A 5,960-nucleotide genomic window follows, 5' to 3' on the forward strand; every position below is an offset into this window, starting at 1 on the left:
AGATATATTATTTAGTTTTTAAGTAAAATGTAATCATATTAATAAAAACAATCTATATAGCATGAAAACAACTGGATTGTGTATATTTAATGAAGATCAGATTATGTTGTTACTGCTATTATGTTGGGATAGTTGGAATCAGGCACTAAAGCAGAACAAGGAGAACTGTGCCATCTTGTGGCTAGATAACTTCTATCAATTATTGCAAAGAATTGGGAAGAAAAACACCAATATAATCTCATGTGTTCAGTCTCATAGCATAAGCAGCACTTATTCTCAGGACAATTTGCATAGGATTTACATCCTGTGGAGTCCTTGGTGCTCTCTAAAATGGGTTGTTTTCTTGTAGATGTTTCATTATCCAACTAGGTAATATCATCAGTTCTAGTGAATGATTTCCTCCGTTTACATACAGTAGTTTGTGTCCCAGTGTTGGTAGTGCGATTGTTTTCTTCTTGGTATTTCCTTGAATAGGGTATTTTTTTCTGCTTGTTTATTTGCCTGGTGTTAATCTCTGCTTATTGGGTGTTGGGTTTTGAAGTGGATCTTGTCTAGATTGTTCAATTTCTCAGTTGAATCTATAATTGAATCTAGCCATGTGTTGTGAGATTAAAGCACTTTCATCATGTCTTCTGACTGTGTGATGACCGGGGCACAATACACAGGCAACCTAGTCAGCTGATAGTTCAAACCGCTCCAACTTTCCCCCAAACACTCCTACATTTCTGGCAAGTCCCAGAGCAAGGTGATCTCTCCCTCCCTCCCCCCCCTCTCTCTGTCTCTCTCTCTGTCTGTCTCTCTCTCTCTCTCATACACACACACACACACACACACACACACACACACACACACACACACACTGTGGTTGCAAGTAGTTAAGCATAACGCTGTAACACAACAGCTGCAAAGCAAGAAATCCAGCAGGGCAAGGGAATAAGTCAATGAGTCCAGGAAGCAAAGGGACAAGGCAATTAATCCAGGAAGCAAGAAAGAAAGAAAGCAAGAAGTCCAGGAAACGTCAAACATCGGCAATGGCACACAACACTCCATGAATTCAGCATTTGTTCCCGACAAATGCCCTTCCCCACAGCATCTCCTTAAGTCTCAGTCCCCAGGTGTGCCTTGTGAAGAGGGGCAGGGCACTCTCCTCCCTTTTTTATTTTACTTTTAAAAGCATTTTTTCGGCCAGTGGTTGTAGAAAAAATGCTTTTAAAAATAATAAAAAAAAAGCCTCTGATGATTGCGCGGCTCAGCTGGACAATGGGGGTGGGGCAGGGATTTTTGCTACCGGTTCTCCAAACCACCCGCCTCCATCGCTATCAGATCAGGTGATCCGGTCCAAACTGGGAGCATTTCACCCCTGTTCTGCTTCCCATTGTCTAGGCAAACGTACAGTGCCTTTCATAGGACAATCTTTCTAGCTAATCAATTCATGCCCCATGGAACGGTTCTTTACTCTACAGTTTAACCCTTCGTCTTCATTTCATTAGCAAACAAGAATAGATGTTTGGCTCATGGTTGTTAAAGAGCAGCTGATGCCTTCCTTGGTCAGAAGTTGGAAACCTGATATATTAAAATGTAGACCTGTCTCATGTAGTTAATGTCTCTCTTTCTTATTATGTCCCTCATTGAGATGACATCAGTCTGACAGCAGTCTAACCATATGTCAATTATAAGAGCATATTTTTTTCTTTTCTAATGAGAAACCTTGAAGCTATGCAACCATCAGGACATGAGGGAAAAGACACTCCGAACTGAACTGTCAGCTGATTGAGACCAAACTATCAAGAAAGACCAATATTATTGTACCATGATATGCTAATACATTTTTTCACAGAAATATCTTTTACATGAAATGCATTAAGATACAAGGCAGAAGTGCTGAAAAGTGAGAATTAAACATGTTATGAACATAAAGTTGGCTCCAGTGACATAAATATAGTCTAGGGAAGAGTAGCAGTCCCGATACCACAATTTTGGCTTGTGATCTGCTGCAGGGCCAATGTGCACTCACAAAATTACTTGGCAGTTGCTTATTGCAGTGTGGTGAACAGAAGTAGATAGAAAGTGGGGACAGACTGCAGGAAAGAGCAGTAGCCTTGGGGTATACTGATTAGGGCAACTGTTAAGACGGCAGCAGAGATACATAAAATTCTGTCCTTTACTTCCATCTAGTGGTTATCCAATTTTTTTCAACCCAGATCTTGTAGCTTCATACTGGTTAATACTGGTATTAACTACCAGTACTAGGGAAGTAGGGGGACATGGTGGCTCAGTGGCTAAGACGCTGAGCTTGTTGATCAGAAAGGTCGGCAGTTCAGCGGTTTGAATCCCTAGCGCCGTGTAATGGAGTGAGCTCCTGTTACTTGCCCCAGCTTCTGCCAACCTAGCAGTTCGAAAGCATGTAAAAATGCAAGTAGCAAAATAGGGACCACCTTGGTGGGAAGGTAACAGTGTTCCGTGCGCCTTCGATGTTTAATCATGCTGGCCACATGACCATGGAATTGTCATCAGACAGCGTTGGCTCTTCGGCTTAGAAATGGAGATGAGCAACACCTCCTAGAGTCAGGAATAACTACCAGGTACAAATGCCACTGCTGCATTTTCTTCACAAGATCAGACTGTGAACAAAAGGTCTATTTTGAACATAGCCAATTAACTCTCCCGATAAAGCTGTTGAGTCCTATCTCAGAGGTCTGTCTTGGCTGCCAGAGAGCATTACTTATGCTTCTTACTGATTCATGAGGCATTAATTTTGCATTCTGCCTTTCTCTATAGTTCAAGAGAACATTGTTATATTTGGAGTTAACATGGCTTTTCAAAATGCAAACTGTATACTTTAATCTTTTCACCATATTCCCCAGGTCTTAGTCTGCTCATCCACATAGCTACAGTATGTGTTAAAACTACTGTATATCATTCTGATTGGGTTTTTTTTCCTTCCTCTGGCAATATTTTTGGCTTCTATTCTCTGCTCCAATAAGTAAAATGCACTATTTGGCATTGTAGAGAAAGAGCTTATTACTGCAGTTATGTTGGACCAAGAAAATCCAGATAATAATTGAAAAACAGCAACTATTTCATTTTCTACACTTGTTTTGCTGTTACATGGATTTTTGTACTCTATCTAATATGCCTATTCTAAAAGATGTTTCAGTTGATTAATATCATTATCTTTAAATATACAGGATTTACATCTAAGAGCTATGTCTACTGGAGCTACATCTTAATAGGATCCCAAATATTTTTAGAGCCACTGAAGAATAATTATAGTTATTTAAGATGCAATAGCTATATCCCTTTTCCACCTGCTATGCAAATAAAGGAAATCAGTTGTGCTATGCAACTTGATAATAATGTCCCTTACACTTCATTTTAACCATTTTCATGTCCTTTTTGACTTGCAATAATTAAATCAGCCCAAAAATTATGCCCTTAATAAGACCTGACCCTGCTAATTAAGCAAATATTAAACATTGTAGACTTTTCTGGAGTAACTTTCATTGACAGAATAAGATTTACTATTTAAATAAATAGGGATAGGAAGGTTATGGATCTTTGTGTACAAAGAATAAAGGTAAAGGTTTCCCCTTTTTAGTCGCATCTGACTCTAGGGGGTGGTGCTTATCTCTGTTTCTTAGCAGCGGAAGCCAGCGTTGTCCAAAGATATTTTCTTGGTCCTGTATCTAGCGTGACTTATACATACACACAACGCTGTTACTTTCCCACCAAAATGGTACCTATTTATCTACTTGCATTTGCATGCTTTTGAACTGCTAAGTGGGCTTACTGAATAAATATGCCTAAATATAGTTGCTAATAATACATCTCCTAAGTAATATGTTTTGTTAGGCTAAGTGGCTCTTCCTCCCTGAGAAAAAATATCAAATAACAACTGGCTTCATTTTAAAATATCACATAACAACCTTCATCAATGGTTCAGGGTTATTCACAAAAGCAAAATAAAAACAAAAATAAAATAATGAAACTGATTTTAAGTCTGCAGTCCTAATGATGAAGTTATCACCTAAATATACTATATTAATAATTGCCTAACTATATTAGTATTAATAATAAATAAAGAGATTTCAGCATTGTCTTAGGAACATTGGTGATGAAGAAGATGCATTAAAGTAAAAGAAAGGTATCCCAACTCTTGGTAGAAAAGATTTGACTTGATGCACTTTCAAAGATGTATTTGGAATATGTTCCTGTTGGAAGAAACATCCTTCTGGGTTCTGCTCCAAGTGGGGAAACAGACACTGGAAACATGGAGACTGCTTGGAAAGATGGTTTAATGGTGGACAAGATCACATGGCTTGAGTTCCTGAACAGAAAAGGGGGCAGATACAGTAAATCCTCGGGTTTTTATGCTCTCTCTGGCTCTGCATTTCTTGGGGCCCCGAAAGTATCCTGATTGGTTGTCAGACTCCCAGGGGGTGGGGGTCTTAGCTAGCCTTGCTGGCTGATGGTCACATGTGCTTCCTAGGTCACATGCTTCCCAGGTCACATGTGGTGAGTTTCTGCTGCTATTGTGTAGAGGGCTAATCCTATCTTTGTTGGATCTTTGGCAATTCCTACTATGGCTCTGCCTGAAGGAGGCAGATCTTTGTTATGTAGAATAGACTGGCCCAAGCCTTTATGGCCCATTGACAAAGGATGGGGGCAGGAAGATGGGAGCTGCTTCAAAACATGTTTATCCCAGGGAAATATAATATTCTGCCTTTTTCATATAAAACACATATAGGCTGTGTTTTCAGGGCATATGTATACCCATGCTGATTTACCCATGGTTTACTCAACCTAATTTGCTGGATTCACATTGTTGGAAGAAACATCCTTCTGGGTTCTGCTCCAAGTGGGGAAAACAGACACTAGAAACATGGAGACTGCTTGGAAAGATGGTTTAATGGTGGACAGGATCACATGGCTTGAGTTCCTGAACAGAAAAAGGCAGATACAGTAAATCCTCGGGTTTTTATGCTCTCTCTGGCTCTGCATTTCTTGGGGCCACGAAAGAGTATCCTGATTGGTTGTCAGACTCCCAGGGGGTGGGGGTCTTGCTGGCTGATGCAATCTTCCCAGGTGCCATGTGGTGAGCCTCGTCTAGATGGGTCCCATTGTGTTAGTTTCTGTTGCTATTGTGTAGAGGGCTAATCCTATCTTTCGCAATTCCTACTATGGCTCTGCCTGAAGGAGGTAGATCTTTGTTATGTAGAATAGACTGGCCCAAGCCTTAATGGCCCATTGACAAAGGGTGGGGGGCAGGAAGGTGGGAGCTGCTTTGTCTGTAAAATATGCTTCTCATATTTCTGCCTTTTTCATATTTTCTAAAATATTTCACTCTTCCAGGAAAGGGGTGGGTGCTAACTTCCTACAACATGACACACCAAACAAAGCAACAGCATATAAGCAATTGCACTCAAGTTGGATTCTCATTAGTAGTACATAAAGTACAACCAGCTAGTTCACACAAACTTATGATTTACAAATTATGTTCAGCAGTGTCATAGGACATGCAAAATCCAAATCAAACAAAAGAACACTATATCCTAGAATGGCTGGATTTGCACAATTTGCAGTACAAAAAAGGTAAAATCCAGACCTCGGTTTCTGGGGACTACGTGGAAGTGTTTCTATATGTTTTCCCAATATTCAAGTTGCCTTTTGCCGGAATTCCGCCCCCACTCCATCCCAGTTTCCCAGTCTAACTCATACCACAATATTTTCTTATGCTTCTTCTCCAAGTGGTAACCAATTTATGTGAATCTAGCCCGGGAGGTTGATGCATTGCTCAAGAGTTCATGAGATCTATGAAAACTGGGATGAATAAAGCACGATTCACTTAATCGCGGATAAAAGGGTTATGCGACACACACTATAAGCCTGTAAGCCTAGTTCACAGGCTTATTACATTTCCTCCAATCGCAGGAATTCCTTAAATTGATGGGAGAAATTCC

This window comes from Pantherophis guttatus, chromosome 5 (assembly GCF_059756535.1).
Source record: "Pantherophis guttatus breed Tessera chromosome 5, ASM5975653v1, whole genome shotgun sequence".
Classification (NCBI taxonomy): Eukaryota; Metazoa; Chordata; class Lepidosauria; order Squamata; family Colubridae; genus Pantherophis; species Pantherophis guttatus.